The sequence below is a fragment of the Haematobia irritans genome, chromosome 4 (genome assembly GCF_050003625.1).
Source record: "Haematobia irritans isolate KBUSLIRL chromosome 4, ASM5000362v1, whole genome shotgun sequence".
NCBI classification, from domain to species: Eukaryota; Metazoa; Arthropoda; class Insecta; order Diptera; family Muscidae; genus Haematobia; species Haematobia irritans.
This window is the reverse complement of record NC_134400.1, coordinates 76,696,187-76,715,218: the sequence shown is the minus strand read 5'-3', so window position 1 is coordinate 76,715,218 and position 19,032 is coordinate 76,696,187. Positions and strand designations below refer to the sequence as shown.

Genomic DNA, 19,032 nt, shown 5'->3' with positions numbered 1-19,032 from the left:
AAAGCGGGAAAAGCTTCTCAAGCTTATCCTCATTCCTACTTAAGACCCTGGAGAGGATGATAGATATGTATCTTAGAACTAGCGTGGATTCAAGTTTGCTCTCGAAACGACAGCATGCATACTCGAAGGGCAGGTCTACTGAGACCGCATTGCATGAACTAGTCAGCTTTATTGAAAGCCCACTATCTGTCAAAGAATACACAATCGTGGCGTTTCTAGACATCGAAGGGGCGTTCAATAATGTCCATCCGAGCTCGATATTAAATGGACTGACAACTCTGAATGTTGAACCAGGTATACTTAGGCTGTTAGACGAACTTCTGAAATTCCCTTTGGTGAGTGTGCAAAATACCTTGGCGTTATTTTGGACAGGAAGCTGAATTTTAGACTTAATATTGAAGAGAGGGCGAGAAAACCCACGGTAGCTTTGTACTCGTGCAAAAAGGCAATAGGGAAAAAGTGGGGACTGAGACCAAAAATTGTGCATTGGCTATACACGGCAGTAGTTAGACCTATAATGCTATATGGTGTTGTAGTCTGGTGGCCGGCACTTAAGAAACCGACTGTTTAGATAAAGTTCAGCGTATGGCGAGCTTATGTATCTCAGGCGCATTTAGTAAGACAGGAACAGACTCCCTTAATGCCATGCTACATCTATTGCCTTTAGACATTTTGGCTAAACAGTCAGCTGCAACAACGGCTGTGCGGTTGCGCGAGCTATCGCTGTGGTCGGAAAAAAGTTACGGTCATAGTTCGGTCCTCAAAGTAATGCCAGATGTGCCTAACGTAGTGGATTACACCCTGGCAAAACCACTTTTCGACAAAACGTTTGAAACTCTAATTCCCAACAGTGAGGCGTGGTGTACACAGACCCCGGGGAATAAAAGATATATAGATTTCTATACTGATGGCTCTAAATTGAATGGACAAGTGGGGTTCGGAGTATATTCTAAAGATCTGGAAATTCGAATAGCGAAAAGATTACCTAATCACTGTAGTGTTTTTCAGGCTTAAATATTGGCAATAAGAGAGGTGGTGAATTGGCTGAGAAGTAATGTTCCAACAAATATTGGCATTAATATATACTCAGACAGTCAACCTGCAATAAAATCCTTGGACTCTGTGTTCCTTAACTCGAAAACGGCCATAGACTGCCGCAAATCTCTCAACGAGATGGCTGAGCAGTACAATATTCACCTAATATGGGTGCCTGGCCATAGGAACATACCGGGGAACTGCGAAGCAGATGTGTTAGCAAAGCTAGGAACTACCTTACATATTCCAGGGGAACTAGAATCTGTTGGTATGCCTCTGGTCACCTGCAAGCTCTTACTGCGTGAGAAGGCTGTTATGATGGCCAATATTCGATGGGAAAATTGCAAGGGTTGTAACGACACCAAGCAAATATGGCCCCATTTAAACATAAACCGCACACTAGATATGCTAGTGTTCTCAAGGCGTCAGATAGCACTCCTGATATCTGCTATAACGGGTCGCTGCCTGATAGGCGAATTTGCAAAAACTATAGGTGCGAAGTATAATGACTATTGTATAAGCTGTCATGATGTGGTGGAAAAGGGATCAATTAAACACCTCTTGTGTGAGTGTCCTGCTTTTTGTGTAAGGCGTAAGCGAATTTTAGGAGCATATATCTGTAGATTACTGGCTGACCTGGAAAACGTTAACTTAAGCAGTTTGTTAATGTTTTTGGAGCAATCTGGTTGGTTCCACAAAAGTAAATAATAGAGTAGGTTCAGTGGTTAAGACTAGATGTGCCCATATGTAATAGGTACTTTTAGTTAAATGTGGTATCACAATGGACTGAATAGTCTAAGTGAGCCTGAAATTTAATCGGGCTGCCACTTTAACCTAACCTAACCTAACCTAGAGACAGAAGAAATGGTGGGGGAAATGAACTGTAACTGAAAACCATTCATACATACATGCTGTAAAAAAAATGGTCTCAGAGCAATGTATCAGAACTTAAATCATTGGCATATATGGGCAGCCGAATGCAAGAAGATATGTGATGATTGTCAATTTCAAGATATCCCTGTAAACGTTTACTAATCTTGCATTCACGTATCTAGCCAAGTATCAAACCATAGATTTCTTTCTTTCTGACTCACCGATGATATGGCCTATATTGTAAAGATTTTGCACAAAGTTCTTTCCTCCAATAATCTCCACACTTTTATCTTACTTTCGAGTTTTCAACACGTCCAAGGCAATATTGATTATATATCCAACATGTGCATATTTTTGGTATATTTTTTAGGTATAACACTCAAAATAAACTAAAATTTCGTAGAGTGTTTTTCTATCCGACGGCAAAAATAATCCGGTCTCACTCTTTAGCACATTCCTCACGAATAACTATGGACACAAAGACAAAATGCAAACTCACCTCTTGTTCTCCGAGCAATGGTCTGGAACTTATGGAATTGAAATTCTGAAAATAATTCTTTGAACAGTACTCTGGAATCTGGTTCGAACTGAGCCAAATGTTGACGTGTGGAAATCGCAATCGATCTAGAAGAGAGCACAGCAGGTGAATATGGAACAAAGCAGGCAGACACATATGACTATCGGCTTTGTTACTCCAAAAGATTCCCAGTGCAGGTTGTTCCCAGTGAACAATTAGAAAAAAATATAAAAGAAAAGAAACACCAGGGTTAAGATTGCTTTGGAAGATTTGGATTTATTTTCGCTGATAGTTCTTACCAGTGTAAAATCGAAAGTTGAATGAGACAGAAGGTCTCAGCTAGTTGCGGAAATAGCCAATTTGATGATCTCGTATAAAGTGACAATCTATTTAAACGTCAATTAAAATTAATTTCAATTTTCGACGATTATCGAATTTGGCGATAAAAGCTTAAAAGCTCATAAAAACCAAAGGCAACCAATGTAGCAAAATCCAGAAATTACTTTTCTCCTTTCATCGAGTAGTTTCGGCTGGGATATTAAGTGATTTTTTGTGTTGCACTGTGTTAGTAAATTTCAATTTTTTAATTGAATGACATTAATTGTGTTTTTTTTTTAATTTTTCATTAAAAAGGTAACTATTTTCAATTACTTTCTTAACTGACTTACGGCCATTTTTATGTAGCTCCGTTAGGCTTTAACTGCCAGTTAACAGAAAATAAATTGCAAATATCTTTTCTCCAGTTAACTTTAACTGAAACAATTTCAGCAGTTAAGTTCTTAACTGACATAGGGAATATATAGGCAAGGTGACAGATATGTAGATAGATCGGTTTAAAAGTTCGTTAGCTAACGTAGCAGTAAGGAACTGCATGGAAATGGGGGTTAGTGTTTTTAGTTTGAATAAAAATTGATTGTTGAAATAATTTTTTAGTTAAAAATTAAAAAAACATACTACAAAATTGAATTTCGTTTGACTAAAATTTCGTTACGGAGGAAAATATTTTTTTGGTGGAAGACACAGTTTTCAGTTTTACAAAAAATTCGAAATCGCAGATAAGGTATTATTTTGTGCAACATAGTGAAAACGTGTTGTAAGTACATAGTTATTTTTCATCTTCAGTACTTCTTTACAAAATGTTCAATTTTCGGAAGAAACATATAAGAAGTAGATAGAAATTTTATTTAAATTAAGAAAACCCGGTTTTTGTGATTAACAGAAAGGGCAATTTTTTTCATTATCCGGTTTCGGTTTGTGTAATTGAATTCGATTAACCGGGTAACCACAGGGTCGTCTTTAACCTTTTAGACGCCCTGGGCATATTAGTATAATGGGGCCCCTATGACTTTGACAGAACAATATTTTGTTATAATAAACAAGAAAAAATATACACAGAAAAAAGTGAATATTTGAATCAAATACAAAAATTGTGAATTCAATTATTTTTCTATTTGATTTTCAGCTTATGACGAAAATTGTAAATCCAATTACCCAAATAGTAATTTCGTTGTAAAATTATTTTCAAATGATGGGGTATTTGTATTGAGTAGAAACGTAATTGGAATTTGGCATGACATTCAAATGATATAGTAATCAATCTAAATACATTTGTACTTGAATCATATGCTGCTTTTCAATTACGGTCGTAATTGAACTGAGTTAAATGTTTATTAAATTTTGTGCGGTAAATCAATTAATATCGTAATTAAGTTTAATAAGATGGTAATCAATTTAGTACTGTAAGCCAATTACTTCTGTATTGAGTTCAAGTGACAAAGTAATTGGTGTTCCCATTTCATTCAAATACTATGATATTTGATTTAAGTATATAGAATAAAAATATAAATAAAATATAAATATATATAAATAAAAATTTTTTATAAATATATATACACTGAGATTTTTTTTTGTTTTTATTAAGATTAAGTTTTATTTAACAAACATATATAAGTGAAATGGATAATATAAAATAATACAAATTTATGTAAAATATGGACGAGTTTGAGAAAAAAGCAATATGAATAATTGTGTTAAATCTATAACACTAAAAATATAAAAAAAAACTTATAAATGATAATTCAGAATAAAACAATAAACATAGTTTTTTGTAACAATTTTTGTATAGATATGAAATACGTATAATTCATATACACATGTTTAGTGGCAGTTAAATATTGAAATGGTTTCAGATAATGTGTTGGTAAACGAAACAATTTAAGTTAAACAATTATAAGTCAAATGTTAAAATTTCATTTTTTATAACGGAAACTTTTTCGTATTTTTTCTTTTTAGGCATGTCATAAAAAAAGTCTTGAATGAAGTTATTAGAAATATCTGATTCTTCGGGATATTGTAAAATATTTTAAATAAAATATCTACAGCATCAAGAATTGTTAAAAACGGATATTCAATACCATCGAAATATAGAACAATGGACTTGATATTAGTTCGCCGACAGCTAGTAACTTTGGTTGTATACACCGTTTAATTTTGCTGATGTTTCTTCCTTCGTACTTCCTATAAATGCAAAAGATTCTTGCGGATCTAAAATACTAAATTTTTTCTTTATTTTGGACCCATTTTCATCAGAGTTTACCCTTTGTGTGGGAGGAAGTCCAGAATATTGCAAATTGTTTCGATTCTGAAATCATAAGATTGCTTATTTACATAAGTATCGACTATAAAAAATACAAACCTTGATTTGAAGATGTATACCCGTCATCGAATTGCTTAAGTAAAGTAGAGTTCGGCAATTTGGTTTTTAAAAATTTATTTTCCAAAAATGTCCATCCAATTTTAATATCTTTTGCCAAAGTAAATTTTAAAGCAAAATCAATATAAACCAGAAAATAAAAAGGAAACTATTAAATGCACTCCTTGTGCAACATTTGAAGCGAATCAGGTCAAAACTCTGGCTTTTGAGGTCATATAAGTGCAAATCGGACGAAAGATATATATGGGAACTATATTTAAATCTGAACCGATTTAATATTTTGCATATTTTACGAGAGTCCCAAAACACGTGGCTGTCCGAAATTTTTAGAAAATAAGTTGATAAATACGTCAATTATGACCACATCGGTGATACGTCAATTATGACAACATCGGATGTTTTCCAAAATCAATAGCGATTGTCTTTGAGCCAAAGTACAACTCTGTGCCAAATTTGAGGATGATCGAAATTAAACTGCGTGCTGTACTTTGCACACAAAATGACATATACAGGCAGACAGACGGACATCGCTAAATCGACTCAGAATTTAATTCTAAGACTATCGGTATACTAAACGATGGGTCTCAGACTTTTCCTTCTTGGCGTTACATACACAGACAGACTTATTATACCCTGTACCACAGTAGTGATGAAGGGTATAAATAGAAAGAATGTAATTATATGTATATTCCAAAGCTTTCTCGTAAGTTTTAGAATGGTCCAACTCAGGATGTGTGTAAGTTTATACAACGAAAGAATTCATTTACATATTTTATTAAAGTTTACTGCGAATTTTGCAAATTTTACGAACGATTTTTTACGAATATATGAAATATATACTAAATATATTATATTAACTTGCCATCGTAAAAAGTTAGTGCTGTGAAATATTCGTGATTCGTCGTGATCCCGACTAATAATCGAAGTCACGAGAATTCTCGTGAGTCTAAAAATTGTTGTGAATCGTTAACCGTCTTCAAAAGTTCTGTTTGCGTGAACGTACATCAGTATTTCGTAAATATGCTTGAGAGAGAAAGAGTTCCTCCAACACGTCAGACTCACAATGAAAATGTTCATTTTTACTAAGAGAATTCTTTGAGTGTAGTTTCCACAAAAAATGCGTTTGACCAAAAACACTAGTATTTAGATAAAGGTACTTACCTGCGAGAAAAATACAATACGATGCGCCAAAAATGTTGTTAATGTAATCATTTCAACTCGCGGTACCGATACCACGGTTTATTTGCGGGTAATTTCGACTATGTACTTACGAAGTTTCTTAATACTAAACATAAATGACATATTATTGTTTCTATGTATTTATTTTTCGTTACGTAGCAACGTCATAAACAGTTTTATCAGGTAATTATACGTTATACTCAAATCAATAACATTTACACTTGGTCCAATTGAACATAGTATTTGATGTGTTTTGAATTCAATTACCAGGGAATTTTGATATTTTTGCCAGTTTTTCATTCAATCAATTATTTTCATATTTGACTTAATAAAAATCGTATTTGATATAATTTTTTCAGTCAATTATGCCAATAATTGATTTTTATTTTGCTTCAGTTTTTTCTGTGTATAAACAAGGGTTTTATTGATACTCGTACTCGCATTAAGCGAATAGATAAATGTAATATTTGCCATAAACGTAACTCCCTTAGCATTCACAGGTTTGTGATTAAAAATCTATGTAAGGATTCAATTTTATTAGAATTCAAGCTTATTCAGTTTATTAATTCTTTTGTAAGAAATACGAAAAATTAGGAGCAAAGGTAGAATTAAAATTTTTAAATAATAATCGATCGATGGTTGATGGTACTTTAAACGATAAAACAAAATCGATTAGAATACGCGACAGAGCAGAGCAACTTTAAACGACTTACCTCTTTTACAACTTTTTACGACTCAATCATCTTTACTCTTGGACATTAGAGGTTGGCGTTAGGGAGACTGGCGTCAGGGTTGCCGCCTAATTTATGTCGTTTGAAGAGGAACACTTCTAGATTTGAGACAGGCAAAATCGTTAGGTTAGGTTAAAGTGGCAACCCGATTAAGTTTCAGATTCACTTAGACTATTCACTCCATTGTGATAAGGCAAAATCGTTAATTTCTTCTTCAAATTCTATGCTTTTTAGCACATCACATCCCAGCACAACTTTAAAACCCCTTCCAAAAAATGTCGTCATAAGATGTCTTTATTTTAACTACACAGGAAGTTCTTTTAATTAAATTTTTTATAACTCGCTTTTTTCATATTTTCAAAGGTTCATTTTAACTTTTTTGTTTCAAATATGTTAAAAATAGAGTAAGGATTAATAAAATTGTACAAATTATTTAAATTTTGTAAAAAAAAATGCTAAATCCAAATAAATGTGAATTTTTGGAAATATTTGAAGTCAAAAGTTTCGAATGCATTAAAAATCATAAAAAATTATAACATCATGATATAGATTGTTTTCCAGTTCTTACGGAGGAAATGTAAACAGTGGGAATGTAAGATATAGTATCTGTTTTGGGGATCTTAACAGTATGGAAAAACGGGCTCACAAGATCAAAGCAGGGAAGGGTTGAGAGGGCTTAGGTCCAATAACATCGGTAGATCTATTTTTTGTTTGTTTTGTTTTACTGGCACTTGTAACTAATACTTTTAAACATTTTATTCTTACCTGACAATTAGGGGCATCTTTTTTTTTTGGATTGCGGGATCAAGGCCACTAAAGTAGTTTCTGTACTTTCATTTTTTTTCTTTTTCTTTTTTTTTGGTCAATGTATTTTTACTCGGGAGTCTTAAGTAATTTTAATTATGTTTTGGGTTGTGCCAATCGTGATCAAGGGGACCCGAACTTCCCACCCGACTGCAGCTGGAACTTAAAAGGCTCCCACTGTCTTCTTTGGTCACATTAGGAAAAAATATATTTGCTTTACCATCTTGGTTACATCCGAGCTATACGAAGGCTACAGTCCTGTTTGTTTTAAGTGGCTGTTGCTTCGATATGAACAAATGTTAGCTAACGTACATTACATATTTTTGCCTTGGAATCATACCGTCCAATGCTCCTTTATTAATGATAGCCATCACAAGGCTGTCTTTTGCAACTGAGGCAAACGATCTTTGATCCCGTTTAGAGGATGGCAGCTCATCCGGTGATCGTTCCCTTTTTCCAGCTTCAAAAATTCCTTGAGCCCATTTTAAGGAATCGCTTTGCTTAGCCGACAACGTGCTTGGGTCGACTGATCCTAATTTCTTTAGGATAAACAAAGCATTTCTTCGTTCCTTGAATCTCTTTCGAGAGGGATTGCCTCCTTTTGATGTCGTTACTTTAGAAAAGGTTCGACTTGCCAAAGTGTCACCGCCAGTCGACCCGTCTACAGGTCGACTAATTGGACCTGACTCTTGTTCGCTGCCCAAATTTATAACTTCAGTCGTTACCCGTCCACTGGGCCCTGAAGTTAGCAACCCAGTGGATGACTTTGAATTTCGCTGCATAGTGGCTTATTATTTCCACCACACGTGAAATTCGTAATAAGTACTTATTACGATGAAATACTCCGCTGTTAGAAAACACGTCCGTTCAGTTCGACGGTTGAATAATTATATAAGGTAAAAGGTTTACCACAAATATAAAAGTTCAATAAAATCAATCCATATATGAATTCAATTCAGTTAATTTTTTATACCCTCCACCATAGGATGGGGGGTATATTAACTTTGTCATTCCGTTTGTAACACATCGAAATATTGCTCTAAGACCCCATAAAGTATATATATTCTGGGTCGTGGTGAAATTCTGAGTCGATCTGAGTAGAGGTGTGCGCGTGAGGGAGTTTTCACGCACGCTCACAAATTCAAAATGTCATTCACGCACGATCACGCACGCCTGTTTTAGAATTGCTCACACTCACGCACGCTCACGAATGAATTCATAACATTCACGCACGATCACGCACGCCCGTTTTTGAATTGCTCACACTCACGCACGCTCACGAATGAATTCGTAACATTCACGCACGATCACGCACGCCCGTTTTGGAATTGCTCACACTCACGCACGCTCACGAATGAATTCGTAACATTCACGCACGAAGGTTTTTATTGATTCACGCTCACTTACGTTCACGAACCAAAATCCTGCAAAGATAAACACTCACGATTGCAGAATAGTGACTACCGCACGCTCACGACGGGATATATCAACTCACGCACGTTCACGAACAACAAACTTATTCACGCACACTCACTATTCGAAAAAAAACTACTCACGCGCGTTCACGAACAATGAAACGTACTTCCACACACTCACGATTCATAAAAAAACTATTCACGCACGCTCACGATGTAAAATGCAACTCACGCACGTTCACGACTATTATACTTACAAAACAAACGAAAAAATGTAATTCATGAATGAGTACGAACTTAAAAACTTACTCACTCTCGCTCGTGATACAAATGAGCTACCCACACAAATTCGCCAAAATATTTCTAATTAAAAATCTGAAGTTGAAAACGTACTCAATTAAAAAATTAACAGATACAATTAACATTTTAATCAAATCAAAATATAAATTCAATTAAAATTTGAATTGATTTTGACCGAAAAACTTAATTAATTTTTAATTGAGGCAATCAATGATTTATAGTGTTATTGTTTACTTATTTTATTTTTTATTATATTATAATTACATATAATTATGTATATTATACTATATAGAATAATTATACTATATAGAATATAATTATACTATATAGAATTATTTTTTTTACATCTAAGCCAAAATTTAATGAACCAATGAAGAAACCAATTATTTCCGAAAATTATTAATTTTTTATTTGGAAGTATGTTTTCAATTTAAAAATGTAAAAATGTTCAATCATTATTATACCCTTCACCACTACTGTGGTACAGGGTATAATAAGTTTGTGCATTTGTATGTAACGCCAAGAAGGAAAAGTCTGAGACCCATCGTTTAGTATACCGATCGTCTTAGAATTAAATTCTGAGTCGATTTAGCGATGTCCGTCTGTCTGTCTGTTGGTGTATTTTTGTGTGCAAAGTACAGCTCGCAGTTTTAGTCCGATTGTCCTAAAATTTGGTATAGGGTCCTGTTTCGGCTCAAAGACGATCCCTACTGATTTTGGAAAAAATCGGTTCAGATTTAGATATAGCTGCCATATGTATTTTTCACCGATCTGGTCATAATTGGCGTGTATATCAACCGATCTTCCTCAAATTCCGTACATCCGAATATTTTATGAGTCTCGAAAAACTTGCCAAATATCAGCCAAATCGGTTCAGATTTAGATATAGCTCCCATATATAGCTTTCGCCCGATTTACACTTATTTTCCCACAGAGGCCAATTTTTTGCTCCGATTTAGTTGAAATTTTGCATAGGGAGTAGAATTGGTTCAGATTTAGATATAGCTCCCATATATAGCTTTCGCCCGATATGAACTTATATGGCCCCAGAAGCCAGAGTTTTACCCCACTTTGCTTAACATTTTGCACAAGAAGAACGTGAATTTCATCGTGAGCGTGAATTTTTCGTGAATGTGAGTTTCTTCGTGAGCGTGAATTTTCTCGTGAGCGTGAATTTTTCGTGAACGTGAATGTCATCGTGAGTGTGAAGTTTTCGTGAATGTGAATTTCTTCGTGAACGTGAATTTCTTCGTGAGCGTGAATTTTGTCGTGAGCGTGATTTTGAAAAAAATTTACTCACGCACATTCACGAACAGAATTTGATGTTCACGCACGATCACGCACGACACATTTTTGTTCAGTCCCATTCACGCACATTCACGTGATTTGGTCAAAATTTCATTCACGAATCACGTGACTCACGCGTGAATCACGCGTGTCACGAAAATTTCGTGTCACGCGCACACCTCTAGATCTGAGCATGTCCGTCCGTCCGTCCGTCCGTCCGTCCGTCCGTCTGTTGAAATCACGCTAACTTCCGAACGAAACAAGCTATCGACTTGAAACTTGGCACAAGTAGTTATTGATGTAGGTCGGATGGTATTGCAAATGGGCCATATCGGTCCACTTTTACGTATAGCCCCCATATAAACGGACCCCCAAATTTGGCTTGCGAGGCCTCTAAGAGAAGCAAATTTCATCCGATCCGGCTGAAATTTGGTACATGGTGTTAGTATATGGTCTCTAACAACCATGCAAAAATTGGTCCACATCGGTCCATAATTATATATAGCCCCCATATAAACGGGCCCCCAAATTTGGCTTGCGAGGCCTCTAAGAGAAGCAAATTTCATCCGATCCGGCTGAAATTTGGTACATGGTGTTAGTATATGGTCTCTAACAACCATGCAAAAATTGGCCCACATCGGTCCATAATCATATATAGCCCCCATATAAACCGATCCCCCGATTTGGCTTGCGAGGCCTCTAAGAGAAGCAAATTTCATCCGATCCGGTTGAAATTTGGTACATGGTGTTAGTATATGGTCTCTAATAACCATGCAAAAATTGGTCCACATCGGTCCATAATTATATATAGCCCCCATATAAACCGATCCCCCGATTTGGCGTGCGAGGCCTCTAATAGAAGCAAATTTCATCCGATTCGGCTGAAATTTGGTACATGGTGGTAGTATATAGCCTCAAACTCCCATGCAAAAATTGGTCGAAATCGGTCCATAATTATATATAGCCCCATATAAACCGATCCCCCGATTTGACCTCCGGAGCCCCTTGGAAGAGCAAAATTCATCCGATTCGGTTGAAATTTGGTACGTGATGTTAGTATATGGTATCCAACAACCATGCAGGAATTGGTTCATGTCAGTCCATAATTATATATAGCACCCATATAAACCGATCCCCAGATTTGACCTCCGGTGCCTTTTGGAGAAGCAAAATTCATCCGATCTGGTTGAAATTTTGTACGTGGTGGTAGTATATGATATTTAACAACCATGCCAAAAGTGGTCCATATCAGTCCACAATTATATATAGCCCCCATATAAACCGATCCCGAGATTTGGTTTTGGAGCCTCTTGGAGAAGCAAATTTCTTCCGAGTCAGTTGAAATTGTGCTAGTATATGGCCGTTGACAACCATGCCTAACTAGGTCCATATCGGTCTATAGTTATATATAGCCCTCAGATAAATCGATCCCCAATCACACAAAAATTGGTCCATATCAATAATTGTATATAGCCCCAATATAAGCGACCCCCATATTTCAATTCTGGCTCCCTACGTACCGTGCAAAAGTCCATATCGATTCGTAATTATTTGTAGACTTACTTACACATATTTTTTTTGTCTAATGTATGGACTAACTCACAATTTAGAAAACGATTTAAGATACCACAACCCAAGTAATTCGATTGTGGATGACAGTCTTTCGTAGAAGTTTCTACGCAATCCATGGTGGAGGGTACATAAGATTCGGCCTGGCCGAACTTACGGCCGTTTATACTTGTTTCATACTGTAGTATAGTGGTACATAAATATAGTAAAATGTTAACTAATATATGGAACGCATTCTACCTAATTTTTACGAAAATCACATCGTTCAAACAAATAAAAATGTCTTTGGCGCTATACGAAGTTCAACTTTCTTCACAATGAGTTCATATTAACTTAAAGAAGGCGTCACTTTTTTCTGGGTGTACGTGCATAGAAAATCAAGTTGAATTCTTAGTTCCAGGTTCCACAGTTCTAATCTTCTTTTGCCGTTGTTGTCTTTTAGCATAAAAAGGCGTATGGAGGTAAATCTTCCAACGCTCTTGCTTTTTAGAAAATTAGGCGTGAAAATGCTACAATTTTAAAACATTAATACGGTACTCACCTTTTGATTGCACAAATATTCTGTATACTACATGATTTTTGATTAAAATGGTGGAGGTAATTGGTTGACCAATTTGACGAAATAAAAATGCTCACTAAAAGAAATTAGTTTTATATTTTCATAAAAAATATATATTATTTTTGTCCGTTAGTATAATTGCTTACCTTCAATAAATTTAGATTGTGTTCCATTTTAACAATACCGCAAAACACAAACTCAGGTAATTCCAAATGCATTCTGTCATATATTTTTTCAGTCCTTGTTATTGTATTCAAAATATCTATGCACACATTTCGAACGCAGCAGACAGAATGTCGCAACTCATGTTTTTCAATTTACGCGAAAAACAAAAACCCAACCGTTCGTTACAAGTTACTTCCACAGACTGATCTCTCAATCACGTGTTGTTGAATATATACACATTCTCTTGTTCTCTTTTCGCTCTTTCTCTCCATTGCTCAAAACTATTCAATTTCAATCACAAAGGTGATTGAATCAATCACATGTATAATTGGGGACGGAAATTTTTTCAATCATGTGTGTAATTGAAGATTATTTCCGAAATGACTAACAAATTAATTGAATATTTTAATTGGAAGCGTAACAAATATCAATCATTTTTTTAATTGGTTTGTGTTCGAATTTGATTAAATAATTAATTGAATCAATTCGATGACAATTTTTTGTATGTAGGATTGGTTTATGGTCCATCTGGATCATAAGGAAGCGAGGACAAATTACCGCGGTGGAATATTAAGTTGGAGTGGACAGGTCATTTCCTGATTACTTCTTCAGCTTTAACCCATTATCGCCCTCTGGCCCAATAAAGGGACACCTGTTTAAAGTCAAATAAGTATGACCTACTTGGCACTTGGTCGCATTTGATAAGCAAGTGTCATATTCAGTGCGTTAAATTCTTGTTATTATTCGGATAATTTTCGTAAAGTACTTTCAATAGTTTTATTTGGTGCACATAAAACTATTGAAAGTACTTTACGAAAATGATCTAAAATCTATACTTCTTCGCATATAATATCTCGATTGCGTGTAGATAAAACTGTTAAGCTTATTGCAATAAATAGTTTAAAATTGTACTACCAGGTAATGGAGATTTTTGAAGAATTTCATACTTAATCGGCCCAATAATGTCCCCTCATGGGGACACCCTTTTTCTAAATAAATAGTATTTCCTTTTGTCGGCGGAACTAACAGGTGCAAATGTGAAGGAATAACGGCATTGGTTTAGTAAAAGAACAATTTATGTCGGCATCGCAAAATTACTACATATATTGTGTTATATAATTTACAGGACGATTAAAATTTTTACTTATTATCGTTTTCTTTTCAGGATTTTGTTGATATTTTCCAATGAAATTAAATTTTGAATTTTATTATTTTCGCAATTGATTAAAAAGAGACATATCCATCATAAAAAGAAAATCAAAACTAATTATGTGAGGCTATGGAAGCCTATCATAGAAAAATGTCGAAATGTACCATAAAGAAGTATGAAAAGTCGATAGTTGGGCGGGCCGACTGTATTATACCCTTCACCATTGTGTTGACCCACATTTTTGGTACCATCTCAAATCCATCAAATTTTTTGGGTCCATATAAAGGGTTATATTGTCATATACACCCAGAAAAAAGTGACCCCTTCATTAAGTTAAAATGAATGAACTTGGTACACTCAAAAAAAGTGAACTCTCTATTTCACTAAAGCCAATTTAACTTTATCATAGTTCATGGAATTATTATGTTTGGAGAAAGTTGCCTTTACTTTAATAATTTTTTGTTTACGTTAGTTAAATTAACTAAAATCGAGGAAAAAATATACTCAAATGAAGCATAAAGATTAACTAAATTCGTGTATTCCACAAAATAGTTCAGAATTTCTTTAAATTTGTAAATTTTACCAAAAAGGCGTCCATCATGAACTTCGTATGTCACTAAAGACATTCTTGCAATTTTGAACTCCAAGTTTTTCCTTCAAACTACAAAATTTTCTTTAACAAGTGAAAAAACTTAGTTATGTCTAATAAATTTTCTTGAATTTGTCGAAAAATATTTACTTATTTTTATGACATCGGCGTGATGCCAACGTTTGTAATACTGTTTAGTTAAAATTTTCTACAAATATTCAAAATTTTCTAAAATTAACCGAAAGTTATCTTCCTGGTGGGTTCACTGTTTTTTCAGTGTATAGCGCCAAATACATTTCTATTTGATTTTCGTAGAAATTACGAAGAATTTCAATTAAGAAAATGATTGAATCAGGAATTTTCGTGATTGAAATAAAAAAAAAAATTGTGTGTAAGTAAATATTGGATAATGTTAACTAATATAAGAATATTAGTTAACATTTTCCAATATTTACGTACACACAAAAAAAATTTTGATTTCAATCACGAAAATTCCTGATTCAATCATTTTCTTAATTGAAATGTCTTCAATCACGAAAATTATAGTATCAATCACCCAGTTTGTTTGAAAACACAGGGGAACAAAATTGAAAATTTTTTGTGTTGATTTGAAATTTATAGCAAATTCTTAGTAATTCAAGGTCGCTGAATCCAAATCTGCACTTGGTTTTTTTTCTATCAGCTCGACTTTTCGAGATATACCGTTATGTTCAAAATTAAGGCACTATCGCTACATATATTGGAATAACTTGAAAATGGTTCACCATATTAAATTTAAAAACAAGCCGAAACTAGAAAACAATATTCTCTTTAAGCCGTACTTACATTGCTTTTCATTTTTTCAAGTAGTTTTGGATATATCGTCATTTGGATCATACCTTAAAAACGATATTTAGTTCTTAATCAAAAGAACCACTGTTCCCCTGTTAAACCAACACGATTTTCAATTAAAAATGTAATTGAATATTGTCACGAATCAATTAATTGTGTGATTGAATCAATTAAAATAGTGATTGGGTTTTGACATAAAATTGAATCACAGTTTTAATTGAATCAATTAAAATTTTAATTAATTTCGCGACAAAAGTCAATCAACTATTTGATTGATTCAATTAAATTATTAATTGATATTGGCAATAATGTTCAATAAAAAATGTATATATTGCGCCACAAAAATATTATTTAGTTTTATTTGAAATAAAAGAAAATATGAGTTTCTTATAAACATATTTTATTTTTCTGAATTATGCTACAGACTAAAGAATTTGGTTTGTGTTATTTGTGTGTTTTGTTCTAACATAACTTTTGTACAGCAATTATGATCAATAACAACTAAAGGTGTTAAACTGTGTTTAACAAATTTTTAAATAAAATGAATTTAATATCCATTTATTAAATGAATTCCTAATTATTCAAGCCTAGCTTAAGTCCATAATCCTTTCCATCATTACTAGGTGGCAACTAATTATTCATCCATATATTGGAATAACTTGAAAACGGTTCACCATATTAAATTAAAAAAAATCCGAAACTGAAAAACAATGTTCTCTTTAAGCCGTACTTACATTGTTTTTCAATTTTTCAAGTAGTTTTGGAGATATCGTCATTTGGATCATACCTTAAAAACGATATTCAGTTCTTAATCAACAGAACCACTGTTCCCCTGTTAAACCAACACGATTTTCAATTAAAAATTTAATTGAATATTGTCACGAATCAATTAATTATGTGATTGAATCAATTAAAAAAGTGATTGGTTTTTGACATAAAATTGAATCACAGTTTTAATTGAATCAATTAAAATTTTAATTAATTTCGCGACAAAAATCAATCAACTATTTGATCGATTCTATTAAATTATTAATTGATATTGGCAATAATTTTCAATCAAAAAATGTATATATTGTGCCACCAAAATTTTATTTAGTTTTATTTGAAAAGAAAATATGCGTTTCTTATAAAAAAAAACAAGTATAAACGGCCGTAAGTTCGGCCAGGCCGAATCTTATGTACCCTCCACCATGGATTGCGTAGAAACTTCTACGAAAGACTGTCATCCACAATCGAATTACTTGGGTTGTGGTATCTTAAATCGTTTTCTAAATTGTGAGTTAGTCCATACATTAGACAAAAAAAAATATGTGTAAGTAAGTCTACAAATAATTACGAATCGATATGGACTTTTGCACGGTACGTAGGGAGCCAGAATTGAAATATACAATTATTGATATGGACCAATTTTTGTGTGATTGGGGATCGATTTATCTGAGGGCTATATATAACTATAGACCGATATGGACCTAGTTAGGCATGGTTGTTAACGGCCATATACTAGACAATTTCAACTGACTCGGAAGAAATTTGCTCCTCCAAGAGGCTCCAAAACCAAATCTCGGGATCGGTTTATATGGGGGCTATATATAATTGTGGACTGATATGGACCACTTTTGGCATGGTTGTTAAATATCATATACTACCACCACGTACAAAATTTCAACCAGATCGGATGAATTTTGCTTCTCCAAAAGGCACCGGAGGTCAAATCTGGGGATCGGTTTATATGGGTGCTATATATAATTATGGACTGACATGAACCAATTCCTGCATGGTTGTTGGATACCATATACTAACATCACGTACCAAATTTCAACCGAATCGGATGAATTTTGCTCTTCCAAGGGGCTCCGGAGGTCAAATCGGGGGATCGGTTTATATGGGGCTATATATAATTATGGACCGATTTCGACCAATTTTTGCATGGGAGTTTGAGGCTATATACTACCACCATGTACCAAATTTCAGCCGAATCGGATGAAATTTGCTTCTATTAGAGGCCTCGCACGCCAAATCGGGGGATCGGTTTATATGGGGGCTATATATAATTATGGACCGATGTGGACCAATTTTTGCATGGTTATTAGAGACCATATACTAACACCATGTACCAAATTTCAACCGGATCGGATGAAATTTGCTTCTCTTAGAGGCCTCGCAAGCCAAATCGGGGGATCGGTTTATATGGGGGCTATATATGATTATGGACCGATGTGGGCCAATTTTTGCATGCTTGTTAGAGACCATATACTAACACCATGTACCAAATTTCAGCCGGATCGGATGAAATTTGCTTCTCTTAGAGGCCTCGCAAGCCAAATCGGGGGATCGGTTTATATGGGGGCTATATATAATTATGGACCGATGTGGACCAATTTTTGCATGGTTGTTAGAGACCATATACTAACACCATGTACCAAATGTCAGCTGGATCGGATGAAATTTGCTTCTCTTAGAGGCCTCGCAAACCAAATTTGGGGGTCCGTTTATATGGGGGCTATATATAATTATGGACCGATGTGGACCAATTTTTGCATGGTTGTTAGAGACCATATACTAACACCATGTACCAAATTTCAGCCGGATCGGATGAAATTTGCTTCTCTTAGAGGCCTCGCAAGCCAAATTTGGGGGTCCGTTTATATGGGGGCTATACGTAAAAGTGGACCGATATGGCCCATTTGCAATACCATCCGACCTACATCAATAACAACTACTTGTGCCAAGTTTCAAGTCGATAGCTTGTTTCGTTCGGAAGTTAGCGTGATTTCAACAGACGGACGGACGGACGGACATGCTCAGATCGACTCAGAATTTCACCACGACCCAGAATATATATACTTTATGGGGTCTTAGAGCAATATTTCGATGTGTTACAAACGGAATGACAAAGTTAATATACCCCCCATCCTATGGTGGAGGGTATAAAAATATTTTTCTGAATTATGCTATAAGGCCGGTATGCACCTCTAGCGAAATTTTCGGTAGCAAAAATTTATTTAAGTCTACAACAAAAAAACAGGGCTGTGTACACAAATTTTAACCCGCTTTTAAAAATTGTTAATATATGTTCCAAATATTCCTCAAATAAATTGTTTATTATTTACAGACCTTTTAAAACTTTTACGCACACAATGATTGTAATAAATTAAATGTTTGCTGCCAAAATATGCTTTTGACAACCCTGTTATTTTTATTATAGGTGAGTATCAACTTACGAAATTGAACGCTACCGAAAATTTCGTTAGCATAAATAGCAATGCATTTCTTATGGGAATGAAATTTTTCGCTAGAGGTGCATACCGGCCAATA

General features: G+C 34.5%; 1 protein-coding gene and 1 long non-coding RNA gene across 2 annotated transcripts in view; one reads left to right on the top strand and one right to left on the bottom strand.

Annotated features, from left to right (window-relative positions):
• ICA69 (islet cell autoantigen 1-like protein) overlaps positions 1–19,032 on the top strand; it is a 93,918-nt gene that overhangs the window by 50,887 nt on the left and 23,999 nt on the right. The gene's annotated exons all lie outside the window — the stretch shown is intronic.
• On the bottom strand, positions 4,742–6,407 carry LOC142233309 (uncharacterized). Its single transcript, XR_012721385.1, has 3 exons — positions 6,300–6,407; positions 5,121–5,228; positions 4,742–5,066 (listed from the first exon to the last, which is right to left on the bottom strand). It is a non-coding gene; the product is annotated as an uncharacterized LOC142233309 (long non-coding RNA).